This window comes from Misgurnus anguillicaudatus, chromosome 22, assembly GCF_027580225.2.
Source record: "Misgurnus anguillicaudatus chromosome 22, ASM2758022v2, whole genome shotgun sequence".
NCBI lineage: Eukaryota > Metazoa > Chordata > Actinopteri > Cypriniformes > Cobitidae > Misgurnus > Misgurnus anguillicaudatus.
In genome coordinates, this window is record NC_073358.2 from 14,027,705 (window position 1) to 14,048,561 (window position 20,857).

Consider the following 20,857-nt stretch of genomic DNA (forward strand, 5'->3'; position numbering starts at 1 on the left):
AACTAGAGAGAAAGCACAGACACGTCCGACAAGACAAGGCAAGGCAGCAAGACTGTGACCAAAACAATGAGCGCGTAACGAGAGACAGGATGGCGTGCAATATAAAGGAAAAAGTAAACAAGACACCACCGGTGAACAATTACCAAAATGAGCGGGCGGGGTTAGTGAACGCATGAGGAACCGTCATCACAGGTAAATAAACAAACACATACCCCACACACAACCATCGATCACCCAGAAGTCATGACAGTAGCCTCCCCCCCAAGGCCGGCACCAGACGGACCGGGAGACTCACCCTGTCGCCGACAGAGGTCCTCGATCAGCTCAGGATCCAGTATATCCCGAGCCGGAACCCAGCTCCTCTCATCCAGACCGTATCCTTACCAATCCACTAGATACTGAAAACCTCTGCCCCTGCGGCGAGAATCTAGTAACCTCTTAACTGTATAGACAGGGGCACCATCCACTAGACGAGGGGCGGGGGGTTTAGGGGCAGAGACGGGAGGATTATTGCGAGGAAATATCACAGGTTTAACCTTGGTTACATGAAAAACAGGGTGAACCCGACCAAGAGAAAGGGGTAACTTAAGCTTTACCATCACGGATTAATGACCTTGGAAATGCTGTATGGCCCAATGAATCGCGGAGCCAGCTTACGAGAAGGCTCAAGGAGAGACAGATCCTTGGTAGAAAGCCATACCCTTTGACCACAAACGTAACGGGGTGGAGGTCGCCGATGACGGTCAGCCGCAGCTTTGGTTCGTCTGGAATTAGATAGTAAAAGAGTTTTAGCTCTCCTCCAAGTGCGTCTGCACTTGCGCACAAAAGCTAACGCAGACGGAACCGCTGCCTCGGGCTCCTGTGATGGAAAAAGGGGAGGTTGATAACCGATGGAAAGTTCAAACGGGGACAAATTAGTAGACGTAATGGAAAGAAAATTATGAGAATACTCAACCCACGGAAGCTGATCGCACCAGGAATTTGGATATTGTGACCACTGACAGCGAAGCATTCTACCAAGATCCTGATTAGCCCTTTCGCATTGCCCATTGGTCTGCGGGTGATAACCAGAAGACAAGCTGGCCATAGCACCAATCTGTCTACAAAACTCCTGCCAAAAATGAGAGATGAACTGAGGACCCCTATCTGACACTACGTCAGTCAGAATACCGGGTAAGCGAAAGACTTGATTGATCAAAACCTGAGCCATCTCTTTGGCAGAAGGAAGCTTGGGTAAGGGAATAAAATGAACCGCCTTAGAAAAGCGATCCACCACAGTTAGAATAACAGTGTTACCATAAGATGCCGGTAAGCCGGTGACAAAATCAAGGGCTATATGAGACCAGGGGCGGGAGGGCATGGGCAAAGATTTAAGCAGACCAGCGGGAGGTAAATTAGATGCTTTATTACGAGGACACAAACCGAACAGGCTAATACAAACTGCCAACGTTCTCCGAATTCCTGGATGGCCGACAAATTTGGACTCGTGACCCCACCGGATGACATCGGAACGTAAACGCTCAGGAACCCATAGGCGACCCGCTGGACACCCCTCCGGAACTTCCCCCTCCCGACCAGCCTCTCTCACCCGCTGTTCGATTCCCCACACGAGGGCACCGACCACTCTCCCCTCCGGGAGAATGGTCTCAGTCCGCTCCGAATCAGACTTCTCGAACAGAAGGGAGAGAGCGTCAGGTTTCGTATTCTTCGAGCCACGCCGGTACAAGAGGGTGAAGTTAAAACAATCAAAGAAAAGTGCCCAACGAGCCTGCCTAGATGTTAGTCTTCTGGCCGAACGGATATATTCAAGATTCTTGTAATCCGTCCAGACCAGAAAGGGCTCCGAGGTTCCCTCCAACCAGTGACGCCACTCACCCAAAGCGAGTCTAACCGCCAACAGCTCCCGATTTCCTATGTCGTAATTTCGTTTCTCATCAATAGACGATCTCTGAGATAAAATGGCGCCTACCCCGACATCAGATGCATCCACTTCAACTATAAACTGTTTAGCCGGATCGGGAAGAGAGAGGACAGGCGCAGAGATGAACCGGAACTTTAAATCATCATAGGCCTCCTGAGCCTCCCTATTCCAACGGAAACACACGTTAGGTGAAGTGAGAGCGGTAAGAGGTTTAGCGATCTGACCAAAATTTCTGATGAAACGCAGATAAAAATTGGCGAATCCCAGAAATCGCTGAAGCTCTTTCCGGGTGTCGGGTACTGGCCAATCGGCAACCGTCTTTAGCGGGATCGGGACAAATCTCTCCCTCTGCAATAACAAAACCCAGAAACGAAACCGACTCCTTGTGGAACTCGCACTTCTCCGCCTTAACGAAAAGTTGATTCTCTAATAGCCATTGCAAAACCATGCGAACATGCTGAGTGTGTATCTGCATGGAGGGAGAAAAGATGAGAATGTCATCGAGATACACACAGACAAATCTGTTGATCATGTCACCCAGCACTTCATTGACCATGGTCTGAAAGACAGCCGGAGCGTTACAAAGCCCGAACGGCAGAACGGAATATTCCCAGTGTCCCGAAGGTGTATTAAAGGCTGTCTTCCACTCATCGCCCTCTTACGCAGATCTAACTTGGTAAATACGGGCGCTCCCTGTAACAACTCGAATGCTGATGACATTAATGGCAAGGGGTACTTATTCATAACAGTAATGTTATTCAGCCCTCGATAATCAATGCACGGACGAAGAGACCCGTCTTTCTTTTTAACAAAGAAAAATCCAGCACCGGCTGGAGACGAGGAGCGGCGAATGAGACCGGCTTTTAAAGCTTCACTAATGTACTTATCCATTGGCTCTCTTTCTGGTTTAGATACGACCCTTAGGCGAAGAAGTGTTAGGAAGGAGTTTGATCTCACAATCATACGACCAGTGAGGAGGCAGAGAAGTGGCCCGGGCTTTACTGAATACCTGATGCAGATCAGAGTAATTCGTCGGGACCCCTGAGAGATTGACAGCCGGAACATGCGAAACAAAACAAGAGACAGGAGAAGAAGCAGGACCAAGACATGAAACATAACACGAAGACTTCCATGACAACACAACATTGTTCTGCCAATCAACGTGAGGATTATGTTTGGATAGCCAGTCATGACCTAAAATGACTGGCGATTATGAATCCTTTAATAGATAAAATTCAATCTCCTCACGATGATTGCCAGAAACAAACAAACTCACAGGGAGTGTGTGATGCGTGATCACAGCCATATGCTGACCCTTCAATGTCCAGGTAGACAGAGGAGAAGAAAGAGGAAAAAATGGAATACCCCAGGACTTGGCCAACCCAGCATCCAAGAGACAGGCCTCCGCACCGGAATCCAACAACGCCTGTGAATGAAAAGAATGGTTATAATTAATTATAACAGGTAGTGTGGTACCCAGAAGTCATGACAAATTGAAGAATACTTTATTAATATTACAGAAAAACATTTTCCAATTAAAAGACATGTGTCTCATTTATATAAAAGGCTGATAACTAATATTATACAAAACACAGGAGATGTTGAAGGAAAATGGGAATTGGAACTAAATACTATAATTGAAGATGACATCTGGGAAGAATTATGGAAGGGATGCCATAAGGGCATTAATATTCAATTATGGAAAGAATTTTACTGGAAATTAAAAATTAGATATTTCAACACACCTCATATGATCTCTGCATTTGTGAAAGAAACATCAGGGGCATTGTGTTGGAGAAAATGTGGTAAAATAGGAGATCATACACACATTTTTTGGGATTGCCCAAAAATTCAAGAATTTTGGAAATGTGTTAAAAAGAAATCAACAAGATACTAGAGGTAAAGATACCTTTAGATCCAGTGGTATATTTGTTGGGATCATTGTCCAAAAAAAATTATAATGATGAAGAGAGATATGTACTGCGAATATTGTTACTGATAGCAAAAAAATGATAACAGTGCATTGGAAAGAAGAACAGCCTCCAAGTCTGGCTCAATGGACTCAGAGACTGAAACAAGTCTATAATGGAAAAAATGACTGCATGTCTACAAATGAAGATGGATATATTTTTGCAAAGATGGAAAAGTATTTCACTGTATTTAGACATGTAAATAAGATGGGCCGTAAAAATGTGTATGGAAAATTATTGCAACATAAATGCAATTACCTACTGTTATCTTTTGTATAAAAATGTCCTCTGGAAAGAAACTGTACTGATGACGGTTTTTATTTTATTTTTATGTCTTTTATTTATTAAGTGTGCTTGCAAAAGCACACTTATTGTTCTTCTTAAGCTTTATTCTTCTTCTTCTTATTATTATTATTCCCGGGTAGATTTTTTGTGTCAGCTCTAGCGGCCAGACCATTTGACGCAGAGACACCGTTCAAACTTTAAAATGTTCGGGCAGTACTGGCAGTGACGGCCCGAGCCCCTTAGGGGCCCTAAGCAGAATTTGTTTGGGGGCCCCCCTCCCACCATTTTTTTATTAAAAAATAAAGAAATTACAAACATTTATAAAAAGAACAAATTTGCACATTAAGTAAGGCCTAAAATTAGCATTAGGTTCAGAAATCAAATCAAATGAATCATAACACTGTCTTTATTGTATGAATTAAATATAATTTTTATTTTTTAGAGCTACAGAAGTGATTTTCTCTTTGTCTTGGATTGCTTGATTAACATTAAAGACACAAATTTAAACGGGTCATAGTGTGAAAATCTGACTTTTTTCATGTTTAAGTGCTATAGTTGGGTCCCCAGTGCTTCTATCAACCTAGAAAATGTAATAAAGATCAACCCAGTAACTTTGTTTGGGTAAGCCATTTTCTGCAAGCGTGTGAAAAATTAGGTCGTTCAGATTTCGCCTGTTTTGTGAGGTAGGTAGCGAAGCGAATTACAATAATACCACCCCCTTTATCTGCAATATCCAACCACAGCACTGCCATAGCACAGAGAGAAAGAAAAAAGTACTTGACAGCACAATTGAGTTTCAATTACAACAAACCACCATCATAGTGATCAGTGTTTGCATTTCATCAGCTCATTTGTATTTTAAACGACACACCCAAAAACAGCACATTTTTGCTCAAGACTACAAATTAGCAATTTTAACATGCTATAATAAATTATCTGTGGAGTATTTGGAGCTAAAACTTCACATAAGCACTCTGGGGACACCAAAGATTTATTTTACATCTTTAAAAAAATCTCATAATATGACCCCTTTAAGTAGGTTAATTGAGGTTACTGTCTCTTTAAGAGAAGCACGGACCTGTGCTTTCTGCCTAATCTATACATATAAACCTAATACATAAACAAATGTTTTATTGGAAAAAGAGCACTTTGGAGATCATTTTGTTTGTATGTGCCCTGTCAAGAAGAGAAAGATGTTATGTTCGCTTGCTTTTTTTGCTTTGCTGAAACGCGTCTTCACATGTGTGCACTACCGAGTGCACTTAAGCGCGCACGCACACAGATGGAGGACCAATTACAAACGGCGCAGCATAAAAACCTTACATTGTTTTTAAGTGCTCTATCCCTCAAATTTATGCTAATGGGCTTCAGTATGACACACAGTAGCGTAACTCTCTCTAAAGTTTAAAAATTAAGTGTTCTGATCTCTGGTGGGCGTAGTGAAGATCACCTCTCTGACTAGAGCTGGACCGGACACATTTAACATAAACCTGCTCACTTTAGCGTCTTTTTGCGGGTTAAATTGTTTAAAATCACTTGAAATGTTAACATTTGCAAGCCTTTCAAACACGTGCAAATGATAAACTTTCCCTATTAATCCGCAAATCGCATGAGAGACGAACTGTGGGTCAATCACGCATCAACTGCGATCTGTCACACCACTGCTGCTGCACAAATTAAACATACTGTTAATAATCATGCAAACATACCTTTATCTTGCTCTTTTTTCTCCTCCTCTGTCCTTTTCTACTTTCTCTTTTCGGCACCAGAGGGATACATCCTTTTTTTGTGGCATGGCTTACTATTTATTACAGTGACTAGCACCTCCGCAAATTGTCAATTCACGCGAGGTGTCTATATTGCGCTTGACTCAACTGCTAGCACTACAGACACACAGCAGTTGTCTGCAAATCAGAATTTTCTTGTCTTGAATTATTCATTTATTCTTCGTGTTCATTCATTCATTTATATTACTTGTATAAGTTACTTAAATGTACAAAAAAAAAATTAAATGTACAAAAAAACGATTGGGGGCCCCCTGGTGGCCGCGAGGCCCTACGCAGCCGCTTAGTTCGCTTATGCCTCGGGCCGGCCCTGAGTACCGGTGTAAGTTGCTTGAGAAGATGAAGTCACAGATCCATGTCGTTCTTCCACCATATTGGATAGAACACAAAACCTTAAAAAAGTTTCACAGGTCACAAATTTTGTCGAAACTTCATGAAATTCCATGTACACGATCCTTGGACCAAGCCTCACAAAAGTTACTAGAAGGATTTTTGATTTTCGGAAGCATTTGCCCATCACAGCCCAAAATATACCTGTGGCGTAGTCGCCAAACAGGAAGTAGTTCATATCTCAGGATCTTTTTAACATTTCTAAACCAATTTTTTTAATATGAACTCTGGACTCCAATGTGAAGATACCCAAGATAAAAAAACATTGCAGTAACATGTCTATATTATGTTATTTTCACTTTAAAATATCCAATTAAACTTTATGTAAATAAGAAAAAATGCAATGCCTCCACCACTAGAGGGCAGCCTTTACGTGTTTTCACACAGAATGTAAAGATAGTGTGTCAGCCATCTTTAGAAGCTAAGCTAACAGGCTATTGCTTCGTGGAAAAGTTTGAATAACAATGGCGGAATGTAGTTTTAAGGTTAAAATGGCAGAAGGGGATTTCGAAGAGCAGTTGAGAGAATCGGGTGTTCCTTTAAGAGCCACAATACAGCGAAGAGCTGAGGGAGATGGAGGAACAAAGCAGAGAAGCCCGGAGAAGAGGCGGCAGCCTCAGACTCTGCTGTGTAGTAGAGCCCGTGGAGGACGCAGCAGCCTCGGCTGCCACCCAAGCTTCGTATCGTATATGGATAGCGGAGTCCTGGATGCATATTTTTAGAATCCTAAACTTCATCTTATTCAGTACCTACTATACAGTATGCGGTTTCGGACGCAGCCTGACTGTGTGAATACGGTATTGAAAAACTATATATATTGAACATTATTTGATACTAAATCCGATGGAATATTAATACGTTTATGCACAAAACTGCAAATGGATTTTATATTTTGAACGCTTATGAATCAATGCAAGCTCCTGGAGAACGTGCAGTTTCACATACAGGTAGGAATGATATGATTCAGACATCTTTTAATCCCTTTGTTTTATTTCAGTGATATATGGAATAACAAGTTTAATTCCCTTTTTCATCAATGTAATACATTGTAAAAGTATTAGTTTGTAACGCGTAGAATCCGCGCGCGTCAGTGTCGCGTCCTTGTGTAAGGGAATTTAGGGGGTTTGTGGGATTTTCGCCCATTCAAATAAATTGCCATTGTCTACTTAGTGGGTCCGTTGGCTTGCTCCCCTTTCGTGGTCACCCGTTTGCCCTTTAACTCGATGGCTACATGTCATTTTGCCCTTACTCGCCAGGAAGGACACCAAGACCCCCACTATTGGGGAAATGGACACCACCAGGGGCACCCTTGAGCCGTGGGCTACGTAGTGGCAGACCACCAAGCCCTTTTTTTTGTCCATGGGGGCTTTATTTGCATTGGGGGTCTTGTCTGCCTGCCCACCAAAGCATTATTTTACCCACTTACCTATTATTGTTGTTGATTGAGGCCGTAAAAGCCCTATTATGCCCAGATGCCAATAAAATCTTCTTCATAGTCTTCCTCATCGCCCACAGAGCCACTATAATGCCCCCTTACCCATTAGTGTCCCTCAGACAGACCACCAAGCCCTTATTTGTCCACGGGGGCTTTTTTGCATTGGGGGTCTTCTCTCCCTGCCCGCCAAAGCATTATTTTACCCACTTACCTGTTATTGTTGTTCATTGAGGCCGTAAAAGCCCTATTATGCCCAGATGCCAATTAAACCTTCATCATAGTCTTCCTCATCGCCCACAGAGCCACTATAATGCCCAATGACCCATTAGTAGTCTTCATCATTCCCACAGAGCAAGTGTTCCACCCTGCTGCCATTTAACCTTACTCGGCGGCCTGTGCAACGGCGCGGTGCGCCCGTTTCGGCGACGACCGTGGGCCCTGTACAAAAATAACATTGATTTAATGGGAACTGTTCGATCTCCCGTACGCCCTGGGAATGTGCCCCGTGTTCGGGACTTTGCTTTTCGTGAAGTGCGGAAAATCGTCTCTCGTCGCCCCGGGGCACGGGCCTCTGGGTCTTTCTGGGGCCAAGTTTGGCAGGACGCGGCCCTGGATCTGAACGCCTCCGGACGGTTGTTCGAGGGCCCGAACGTTACCTCTGCGTCCGTTTTCGGTGCCCGGGAAGGCTCCCGGGGCAGCTCGACAAATGAAAATTTGTGAAAATGGCAAACAAGTGTAAATGGCGATCGGGCACAATAGCGACTTAACGGACACGGCAAGGAAAAGTCAGACGGTCTCGATCTTTTCGTACGTCACGCGGGGAGCGAGGAAGGGTCGGTGCGTGACGTTCCGCACTCCCACGTGATTCGAAAGCGCGCGACCCTCCGATTCGGAGGCTCGTCGAAAGGGTCTAGGGGCATAAGAGCACAAGACAGCTTTGAAGAGGTTTTTTGCCTCAAATGTCGCAACATCCCCTTTTCGGCACCTGGCGTCAATATGTCGCCCGGTGACCTGGGACGTGCCGAGTCGTGCGATTTGGGGCCTGCGGAACCTTCCCGGAAAAAGGTCGCGTTCAATTTACGGCCATTCTTTTCCGTAGCGGTTACGCTGACGCGCTCCGATCGTTACGATTTTTTTGTATGTTTATCGTCAATGGTCCCTGATGCGCCCCATGCGACGGCGTTATCCTGCGACCTTGTTTAGGCGCCGCTATGGCCGAAAAGATTGGCAAAGACCGCGAAGGCATACTGCGATAAATCGGAGTCGGGCGATCCTTGCGCGTGGGGCGAGAAAGGACGCTCGACTCCAAAACTCCCGCCTCCCGTAACGTGGCACGCCCCTGTCCACGTGTCAAAATTGCATCGGTGCGGGGTTTACCCGGGCCGAGTTGCCAACCCTAGCCCTAACCCTAGTTTTAAGCCCACGTCCAACTCAGAAAACACCAACTCGGCCAAGGAACGTCATAGAGACGTGCGGTTGGTGTCATTTGAGAGCACTCTCGGCCCCCTTTAAAACGCCCCCACCTCCAGGTCTCTAAGACCTCTCCTTCCGGAGAAATAACAAATGAGCTTATATATTCAAATGCCCGTAGCTACGCCCTCGAGAGGGCCACGCCCTCGACCTTGGGCTTGTTGGAAAGGTCTGGTTCGGGGCTTTCTAATGAACCCAAGTGTAAGTCTCTCCGATCTTGATGGGCCAAGATATAAAGCCCTGAATAGTTTACCTTTTCACTATTTTCAATGCCCGTAGCTCCGCCCCCGAGAGGCCCACGTCCTAGACCTTAGAGTTGTTTGGAAAAATCTGGTTCGGGCCTTTCCAACAAATCCAAACGTAAGTCTCTCCGACCTTCCTCGGCCGAGAAAATGTGCTCTGAATACAAGCGTTTTTCACAAATTTCCTAAAGTGGCAAACGTCAACTCGGCCAAGGAACTTCGTAGAGACGTAACCCTAACCTTCACATTTAAGAGTCTCAGATGTTGAAGCATGTGTTTGCAGTCTCACTCTTGTCTTTTACACCATCTGTTGTAGGCCTTGCATCCATGTGAGCTGACTTTGACCTTTGGCCTTTGCATTGTATCTATGTGCTTGTGTGTTTTGCAGGTTTCATTCACATTTAACAATCTCAGATGTTGAAGCATGTGTGTTTGCAGTCTCACTCTTGTCTTTTACACCATCTGTTGTAGGCCTTGCATCCATGTGAGCTGACTTTGACCTTTGGCCTTTGCATTGTATCTATGTGCTTGTGTGTTTTGCAGGTTTCATTCACATTTAACACTCAGATGTTGAAGCATGTGTGTTTGCAGTCTCACTCTTGTCTTTTACACCATCTGTTGTAGGCCTTGCATCCATGTGAGCTGACTTTGACCTTTGGCCTTTGCATTGTAACTATGTGCTTGTGTGTTTTGCAGGTTTCATTCACATTTAACACTCTCAGATGTTGAAGCATGTGTGTGTTTGCAGTCTCACTCTTGTCTTTTACATCATCGGTTGTAGGCGTTGCATCCATGTGAGCTGATTTTGACCTTTGGCCTTTGCATTGTAACTATGTGCTTGTGTGTTTTGCAGGTGTCATTCACATTTAACACTCTCAGATGTTGAAGCATGTGTGTTTGCAGTCCCACTTTTGTCTTTTACACCATCTGTTGTAGGCCTTGCATCCATGTGAGCTGACTTTGACCTTTGGCCTTTGCATTGTATCTATGTGCTTGTGTGTTTTGCAGGTTTCATTCAAATGTAACACTCTCAGATGTTGAAGCATGTGTGTTTGCAGTCTCACTTTTGTCTTTTACACCATCTGTTGTAGGCATTGCATCCATGTGAGCTGACTTTGACCTTTGGCCTTTGCATTGTATCTATGTGCTTGTGTGTTTTGCAGGTTTCATTCAAATGTAACACTCTCAGATGTTGAAGCATGTGTGTTTGCAGTCTCACATTTGTCTTTTACACCATCTGTTGTAGGCCTTGCATCCATGTGAGCTGACTTTGACCTTTGGCCTTTGCATTGTATCTATGTGCTTGTGTGTTTTGCAGGTTTCATTCAAATGTAACACTCTCAGATGTTGAAGCATGTGTGTTTGCAGTCTCACTTTTGTCTTTTACACCATCTGTTGTTGGCCTTGCATCCATGTGAGCTGACTTTGACCTTTGGCCTTTGCATTGTAACTATGTGCTCGTGTGTTTTGCAGGTTTCATTCAAATGTAACACTCTCAGATGTTGAAGCATGTGTGTTTGCAGTCTCACTTTTGTCTTTTACACCATCTGTTGTAGGCATTGCATCCATGTGAGCTGACTTTGACCTTTGGCCTTTGCATTGTATCTATGTGCTTGTGTGTTTTGCAGGTTTCATTCAAATGTAACACTCTCAGATGTTGAAGCATGTGTGTTTGCAGTCTCACTTTTGTCTTTTACACCATCTGTTGTAGGCCTTGCATCCATGTGAGCTGACTTTGACCTTTGGCCTTTGCATTGTAACTATGTGCTTGTGTGTTTTGCAGGTTTCATTCACATTTAACACTCTCAGATGTTGAAGCATGTGTGTTTGCAGTCCCACTTTTGTCGTTTACACCATCTGTTGTAGGCCTTGCATCCATGTGAGCTGACTTTGACCTTTGGCCTTTGCATTGTATCTATGTGCTTGTGTGTTTTGCAGGTTTCATTCAAATGTAACACTCTCAGATGTTGAAGCATGTGTGTTTGCAGTCTCACTTTTGTCTTTTACACCATCTGTTGTAGGCATTGCATCCATGTGAGCTGACTTTGACCTTTGGCCTTTGCATTGTATCTATGTGCTTGTGTGTTTTGCAGGTTTTATTCAAATGTAACACTCTCAGATGTTGAAGCATGTGTGTTTGCAGTCTCACTTTTGTAGGCCTTGCATCCATGTGAGCTGACTTTGACCTTTGGCCTTTGCATTGGATCTATGTGCTTGTGTGTTTTGCAGGTTTCATTCAAATGTAACACTCTCAGATGTTGAAGCATGTGTGTTTGCAGTCTCACTTTTGTCTTTTACACCATCTGTTGTGGGCCTTGCATCCATGTGAGCTGACTTTGACCTTTGGCCTTTGCATTGTAACTATGTGCTCGTGTGTTTTGCAGGTTTCATTCAAATGTAACACTCTCAGATGTTGAAGCATGTGTGTTTGCAGTCTCACTTTTGTCTTTTACACCATCTGTTGTAGGCATTGCATCCATGTGAGCTGACTTTGACCTTTGGCCTTTGCATTGTATCTATGTGCTTGTGTGTTTTGCAGGTTTCATTCAAATGTAACACTCTCAGATGTTGAAGCATGTGTGTTTGCAGTCTCACTTTTGTCTTTTACACCATCTGTTGTAGGCCTTGCATCCATGTGAGCTGACTTTGACCTTTGGCCTTTGCATTGTATCTATGTGCTTGTGTGTTTTGCAGGTTTCATTCAAATGTAACACTCTCAGATGTTGAAGCATGTGTGTTTGCAGTCTCACTTTTGTCTTTTACACCATCTGTTGTAGGCCTTGCATCCATGTAAGCTGACTTTGACCTTTGGCCTTTGCATTGTAACTATGTGCTTGTGTGTTTTGCAGGTTTCATTCACATTTAACACTCTCAGATGTTGAAGCATGTGTGTTTGCAGTCCCACTTTTGTCGTTTACACCATCTGTTGTAGGCCTTGCATCCATGTGAGCTGACTTTGACCTTTGGCCTTTGCATTGTATCTATGTGCTTGTGTGTTTTGCAGGTTTCATTCAAATGTAACACTCTCAGATGTTGAAGCATGTGTGTTTGCAGTCTCACTTTTGTCTTTTACACCATCTGTTGTAGGCATTGCATCCATGTGAGCTGACTTTGACCTTTGGCCTTTGCATTGTATCTATGTGCTTGTGTGTTTTGCAGGTTTCATTCAAATGTAACACTCTCAGATGTTGAAGCATGTGTGTTTGCAGTCTCACTTTTGTCTTTTACACCATCTGTTGTAGGCCTTGCATCCATGTGAGCTGACTTTGACCTTTGGCCTTTGCATTGTATCTATGTGCTTGTGTGTTTTGCAGGTTTCATTCAAATGTAACACTCTCAGATGTTGAAGCATGTGTGTTTGCAGTCTCACTCTTGTCTTTTACACCATCTGTTGTAGGCCTTGCATCCATGTGAGCTGACTTTGACCTTTGGCCTTTGCATTGTATCTATGTGCTTGTGTGTTTTGCAGGTTTCATTCACATTTAACACTCTCAGATGTTGAAGCATGTGTGTTTGCAGTCTCACTCTTGTCTTTTACACCATCTGTTGTAGGCCTTGCATCCATGTGAGCTGACTTTGACCTTTGGCCTTTGCATTGTAACTATGTGCTTGTGTGTTTTGCAGGTTTCATTCACATTTAACACTCTCAGATGTTGAAGCATGTGTGTGTTTGCAGTCTCACTCTTGTCTTTTACATCATCGGTTGTAGGCGTTGCATCCATGTGAGCTGATTTTGACCTTTGGCCTTTGCATTGTAACTATGTGCTTGTGTGTTTTGCAGGTGTCATTCACATTTAACACTCTCAGATGTTGAAGCATGTGTGTTTGCAGTCCCACTTTTGTCTTTTACACCATCTGTTGTAGGCCTTGCATCCATGTGAGCTGACTTTGACCTTTGGCCTTTGCATTGTATCTATGTGCTTGTGTGTTTTGCAGGTTTCATTCAAATGTAACACTCTCAGATGTTGAAGCATGTGTGTTTGCAGTCTCACTTTTGTCTTTTACACCATCTGTTGTAGGCATTGCATCCATGTGAGCTGACTTTGACCTTTGGCCTTTGCATTGTATCTATGTGCTTGTGTGTTTTGCAGGTTTCATTCAAATGTAACACTCTCAGATGTTGAAGCATGTGTGTTTGCAGTCTCACATTTGTCTTTTACACCATCTGTTGTAGGCCTTGCATCCATGTGAGCTGACTTTGACCTTTGGCCTTTGCATTGTATCTATGTGCTTGTGTGTTTTGCAGGTTTCATTCAAATGTAACACTCTCAGATGTTGGAGCATGTGTGTTTGCAGTCTCACTTTTGTCTTTTACACCATCTGTTGTTGGCCTTGCATCCATGTGAGCTGACTTTGACCTTTGGCCTTTGCATTGTAACTATGTGCTCGTGTGTTTTGGAGGTTTCATTCAAATGTAACACTCTCAGATGTTGAAGCATGTGTGTTTGCAGTCTCACTTTTGTCTTTTACACCATCTGTTGTAGGCATTGCATCCATGTGAGCTGACTTTGACCTTTGCATTGTATCTATGTGCTTGTGTGTTTTGCAGGTTTCATTCAAATGTAACACTCTCAGATGTTGAAGCATGTGTGTTTGCAGTCTCACTTTTGTCTTTTACACCATCTGTTGTAGGCCTTGCATCCATGTGAGCTGACTTTGACCTTTGGCCTTTGCATTGTAACTATGTGCTTGTGTGTTTTGCAGGTTTCATTCACATTTAACACTCTCAGATGTTGAAGCATGTGTGTTTGCAGTCCCACTTTTGTCGTTTACACCATCTGTTGTAGGCCTTGCATCCATGTGAGCTGACTTTGACCTTTGGCCTTTGCATTGTATCTATGTGCTTGTGTGTTTTGCAGGTTTCATTCAAATGTAACACTCTCAGATGTTGAAGCATGTGTGTTTGCAGTCTCACTTTTGTCTTTTACACCATCTGTTGTAGGCATTGCATCCATGTGAGCTGACTTTGACCTTTGGCCTTTGCATTGTATCTATGTGCTTGTGTGTTTTGCAGGTTTTATTCAAATGTAACACTCTCAGATGTTGAAGCATGTGTGTTTGCAGTCTCACTTTTGTAGGCCTTGCATCCATGTGAGCTGACTTTGACCTTTGGCCTTTGCATTGGATCTATGTGCTTGTGTGTTTTGCAGGTTTCATTCAAATGTAACACTCTCAGATGTTGAAGCATGTGTGTTTGCAGTCTCACTTTTGTCTTTTACACCATCTGTTGTGGGCCTTGCATCCATGTGAGCTGACTTTGACCTTTGGCCTTTGCATTGTAACTATGTGCTCGTGTGTTTTGCAGGTTTCATTCAAATGTAACACTCTCAGATGTTGAAGCATGTGTGTTTGCAGTCTCACTTTTGTCTTTTACACCATCTGTTGTAGGCATTGCATCCATGTGAGCTGACTTTGACCTTTGGCCTTTGCATTGTATCTATGTGCTTGTGTGTTTTGCAGGTTTCATTCAAATGTAACACTCTCAGATGTTGAAGCATGTGTGTTTGCAGTCTCACTTTTGTCTTTTACACCATCTGTTGTAGGCCTTGCATCCATGTGAGCTGACTTTGACCTTTGGCCTTTGCATTGTATCTATGTGCTTGTGTGTTTTGCAGGTTTCATTCAAATGTTACACTCTCAGATGTTGAAGCATGTGTGTTTGCAGTCTCACTTTTGTCTTTTACACCATCTGTTGTAGGCCTTGCATCCATGTAAGCTGACTTTGACCTTTGGCCTTTGCATTGTAACTATGTGCTTGTGTGTTTTGCAGGTTTCATTCACATTTAACACTCTCAGATGTTGAAGCATGTGTGTTTGCAGTCCCACTTTTGTCGTTTACACCATCTGTTGTAGGCCTTGCATCCATGTGAGCTGACTTTGACCTTTGGCCTTTGCATTGTATCTATGTGCTTGTGTGTTTTGCAGGTTTCATTCAAATGTAACACTCTCAGATGTTGAAGCATGTGTGTTTGCAGTCTCACTTTTGTCTTTTACACCATCTGTTGTAGGCATTGCATCCATGTGAGCTGACTTTGACCTTTGGCCTTTGCATTGTATCTATGTGCTTGTGTGTTTTGCAGGTTTCATTCAAATGTAACACTCTCAGATGTTGAAGCATGTGTGTTTGCAGTCTCACTTTTGTCTTTTACACCATCTGTTGTAGGCCTAGCATCCATGTGAGCTGACTTTGACGTTTGGCCTTTGCATTGTATCTATGTGCTTGTGTGTTTTGCAGGTTTCATTCAAATGTAACACTCTCAGATGTTGAAGCATGTGTGTTTGCAGTCTCACTCTTGTCTTTTACACCATCTGTTGTAGGCCTTGCATCCATGTGAGCTGACTTTGACCTTTGGCCTTTGCATTGTATCTATGTGCTTGTGTGTTTTGCAGGTTTCATTCACATTTAACACTCTCAGATGTTGAAGCATGTGTGTTTGCAGTCTCACTCTTGTCTTTTACACCATCTGTTGTAGGCCTTGCATCCATGTGAGCTGACTTTGACCTTTGGCCTTTGCATTGTAACTATGTGCTTGTGTGTTTTGCAGGTTTCATTCACATTTAACACTCTCAGATGTTGAAGCATGTGTGTGTTTGCAGTCTCACTCTTGTCTTTTACATCATCGGTTGTAGGCGTTGCATCCATGTGAGCTGATTTTGACCTTTGGCCTTTGCATTGTAACTATGTGCTTGTGTGTTTTGCAGGTGTCATTCACATTTAACACTCTCAGATGTTGAAGCATGTGTGTTTGCAGTCCCACTTTTGTCTTTTACACCATCTGTTGTAGGCCTTGCATCCATGTGAGCTGACTTTGACCTTTGGCCTTTGCATTGTATCTATGTGCTTGTGTGTTTTGCAGGTTTCATTCAAATGTAACACTCTCAGATGTTGAAGCATGTGTGTTTGCAGTCTCACTTTTGTCTTTTACACCATCTGTTGTAGGCATTGCATCCATGTGAGCTGACTTTGACCTTTGGCCTTTGCATTGTATCTATGTGCTTGTGTGTTTTGCAGGTTTCATTCAAATGTAACACTCTCAGATGTTGAAGCATGTGTGTTTGCAGTCCCACTTTTGTCGTTTACACCATCTGTTGTAGGCCTTGCATCCATGTGAGCTGACTTTGACCTTTGGCCTTTGCATTGTATCTATGTGCTTGTGTGTTTTGCAGGTTTCATTCAAATGTAACACTCTCAGATGTTGAAGCATGTGTGTTTGCAGTCTCACTTTTGTCTTTTACACCATCTGTTGTAGGCATTGCATCCATGTGAGCTGACTTTGACCTTTGGCCTTTGCATTGTATCTATGTGCTTGTGTGTTTTGCAGGTTTTATTCAAATGTAACACTCTCAGATGTTGAAGCATGTGTGTTTGCAGTCTCACTTTTGTAGGCCTTGCATCCATGTGAGCTGACTTTGACCTTTGGCCTTTGCATTGGATCTATGTGCTTGTGTGTTTTGCAGGTTTCATTCAAATGTAACACTCTCAGATGTTGAAGCATGTGTGTTTGCAGTCTCACTTTTGTCTTTTACACCATCTGTTGTGGGCCTTGCATCCATGTGAGCTGACTTTGACCTTTGGCCTTTGCATTGTAACTATGTGCTCGTGTGTTTTGCAGGTTTCATTCAAATGTAACACTCTCAGATGTTGAAGCATGTGTGTTTGCAGTCTCACTTTTGTCTTTTACACCATCTGTTGTAGGCATTGCATCCATGTGAGCTGACTTTGACCTTTGGCCTTTGCATTGTATCTATGTGCTTGTGTGTTTTGCAGGTTTCATTCAAATGTAACACTCTCAGATGTTGAAGCATGTGTGTTTGCAGTCTCACTTTTGTCTTTTACACCATCTGTTGTAGGCCTTGCATCCATGTGAGCTGACTTTGACCTTTGGCCTTTGCATTGTATCTATGTGCTTGTGTGTTTTGCAGGTTTCATTCAAATGTAACACTCTCAGATGTTGAAGCATGTGTGTTTGCAGTCTCACTTTTGTCTTTTACACCATCTGTTGTAGGCCTTGCATCCATGTAAGCTGACTTTGACCTTTGGCCTTTGCATTGTAACTATGTGCTTGTGTGTTTTGCAGGTTTCATTCACATTTAACACTCTCAGATGTTGAAGCATGTGTGTTTGCAGTCCCACTTTTGTCGTTTACACCATCTGTTGTAGGCCTTGCATCCATGTGAGCTGACTTTGACCTTTGGCCTTTGCATTGTATCTATGTGCTTGTGTGTTTTGCAGGTTTCATTCACATTTAACACTCTCAGATGTTGAAGCATGTGTGTTTGCAGTCTCACTCTTGTCTTTTACACCATCTGTTGTAGGCCTTGCATCCATGTGAGCTGACTTTGACCTTTGGCCTTTGCATTGTAACTATGTGCTTGTGTGTTTTGCAGGTTTCATTCACATTTAACACTCTCAGATGTTGAAGCATGTGTGTGTTTGCAGTCTCACTCTTGTCTTTTACATCATCGGTTGTAGGCGTTGCATCCATGTGAGCTGATTTTGACCTTTGGCCTTTGCATTGTAACTATGTGCTTGTGTGTTTTGCAGGTGTCATTCACATTTAACACTCTCAGATGTTGAAGCATGTGTGTTTGCAGTCCCACTTTTGTCTTTTACACCATCTGTTGTAGGCCTTGCATCCATGTGAGCTGACTTTGACCTTTGGCCTTTGCATTGTATCTATGTGCTTGTGTGTTTTGCAGGTTTCATTCAAATGTAACACTCTCAGATGTTGAAGCATGTGTGTTTGCAGTCTCACTTTTGTCTTTTACACCATCTGTTGTAGGCATTGCATCCATGTGAGCTGACTTTGACCTTTGGCCTTTGCATTGTATCTATGTGCTTGTGTGTTTTGCAGGTTTCATTCAAATGTAACACTCTCAGATGTTGAAGCATGTGTGTTTGCAGTCTCACATTTGTCTTTTACACCATCTGTTGTAGGCCTTGCATCCATGTGAGCTGACTTTGACCTTTGGCCTTTGCATTGTATCTATGTGCTTGTGTGTTTTGCAGGTTTCATTCAAATGTAACACTCTCAGATGTTGAAGCATGTGTGTTTGCAGTCTCACTTTTGTCTTTTACACCATCTGTTGTTGGCCTTGCATCCATGTGAGCTGACTTTGACCTTTGGCCTTTGCATTGTAACTATGTGCTCGTGTGTTTTGCAGGTTTCATTCAAATGTAACACTCTCAGATGTTGAAGCATGTGTGTTTGCAGTCTCACTTTTGTCTTTTACACCATCTGTTGTAGGCATTGCATCCATGTGAGCTGACTTTGACCTTTGGCCTTTGCATTGTATCTATGTGCTTGTGTGTTTTGCAGGTTTCATTCAAATGTAACACTCTCAGATGTTGAAGCATGTGTGTTTGCAGTCTCACTTTTGTCTTTTACACCATCTGTTGTAGGCCTTGCATCCATGTGAGCTGACTTTGACCTTTGGCCTTTGCATTGTAACTATGTGCTTGTGTGTTTTGCAGGTTTCATTCACATTTAACACTCTCAGATGTTGAAGCATGTGTGTTTGCAGTCTCACTTTTGTCTTTTACACCATCTGTTGTAGGCATTGCATCCATGTGAGCTGACTTTGACCTTTGGCCTTTGCATTGTATCTATGTGCTTGTGTGTTTTGCAGGTTTCATTCAAATGTAACACTCTCAGATGTTGAAGCATGTGTGTTTGCAGTCTCACATTTGTCTTTTACACCATCTGTTGTAGGCCTTGCATCCATGTGAGCTGACTTTGACCTTTGGCCTTTGCATTGTATCTATGTGCTTGTGTGTTTTGCAGGTTTCATTCAAATGTAACACTCTCAGATGTTGAAGCATGTGTGTTTGCAGTCTCACTTTTGTCTTTTACACCATCTGTTGTTGGCCTTGCATCCATGTGAGCTGACTTTGACCTTTGGCCTTTGCATTGTAACTATGTGCTCGTGTGTTTTGCAGGTTTCATTCAAATGTAACACTCTCAGATGTTGAAGCATGTGTGTTTGCAGTCTCACTTTTGTCTTTTACACCATCTGTTGTAGGCATTGCATCCATGTGAGCTGACTTTGACCTTTGGCCTTTGCATTGTATCTATGTGCTTGTGTGTTTCGCAGGTTTCATTCAAATGTAACACTCTCAGATGTTGAAGCATGTGTGTTTGCAGTCTCACTTTTGTCTTTTACACCATCTGTTGTAGGCCTTGCATCCATGTGAGCTGACTTTGACCTTTGGCCTTTGCATTGTAACTATGTGCTTGTGTGTTTTGCAGGTTTCATTCACATTTAACACTCTCAGATGTTGAAGCATGTGTGTTTGCAGTCCCACTTTTGTCGTTTACACCATCTGTTGTAGGCCTTGCATCCATGTGAGCTGACTTTGACCTTTGGCCTTTGCATTGTATCTATGTGCTTGTGTGTTTTGCAGGTTTCATTCAAATGTAACACTCTCAGATGTTGAAGCATGTGTGTTTGCAGTCTCACTTTTGTCTTTTACACCATCTGTTGTAGGCATTGCATCCATGTGAGCTGACTTTGACCTTTGGCCTTTGCATTGTATCTATGTGCTTGTGTGTTTTGCAGGTTTTATTCAAATGTAACACTCTCAGATGTTGAAGCATGTGTGTTTGCAGTCTCACTTTTGTAGGCCTTGCATCCATGTGAGCTGACTTTGACCTTTGGCCTTTGCATTGGATCTATGTGCTTGTGTGTTTTGCAGGTTTCATTCAAATGTAACACTCTCAGATGTTGAAGCATGTGTGTTTGCAGTCTCACTTTTGTCTTTTACACCATCTGTTGTGGGCCTTGCATCCATGTGAGCTGACTTTGACCTTTGGCCTTTGCATTGTAACTATGTGCTCGTGTGTTTTGCAGGTTTCATTCAAATGTAACACTCTCAGATGTTGAAGCATGTGTGTTTGCAGTCTCACTTTTGTCTTTTACACCATCTGTTGTAGGCATTGCATCCATGTGAGCTGACTTTGACCTTTGGCCTTTGCATTGTATCTATGTGCTTGTGTGTTTTGCAGGTTTCATTCAAATGTAACACTCTCAGATGTTGAAGCATGTGTGTTTGCAGTCTCACTTTTGTCTTTTACACCATCTGTTGTAGGCCTTGCATCCATGTGAGCTGACTTTGACCTTTGGCCTTTGCATTGTATCTATGTGCTTGTGTGTTTTGCAGGTTTCATTCAAATGTTACACTCTCAGATGTTGAAGCATGTGTGTTTGCAGTCTCACTTTTGTCTTTTACACCATCTGTTGTAGGCCTTGCATCCATGTAAGCTGACTTTGACCTTTGGCCTTTGCATTGTAACTATGTGCTTGTGTGTTTTGCAGGTTTCATTCACATTTAACACTCTCAGATGTTGAAGCATGTGTGT

The 20,857-nt window shown here is 43.0% G+C and overlaps 1 long non-coding RNA gene across 1 annotated transcript in view; it reads right to left on the minus strand.

Moving 5' to 3' along the window:
* The window catches only part of LOC141358961 (uncharacterized), a 62,134-nt gene that overhangs the window by 12,501 nt on the left and 28,776 nt on the right, over positions 1–20,857 (minus strand). Inside the window, exon 2 of the long non-coding RNA XR_012365533.1 lies at positions 3,287–3,347. This is a non-coding gene — a long non-coding RNA (uncharacterized lncRNA). The remainder of the gene's footprint in view (positions 1–3,286; positions 3,348–20,857) is intronic.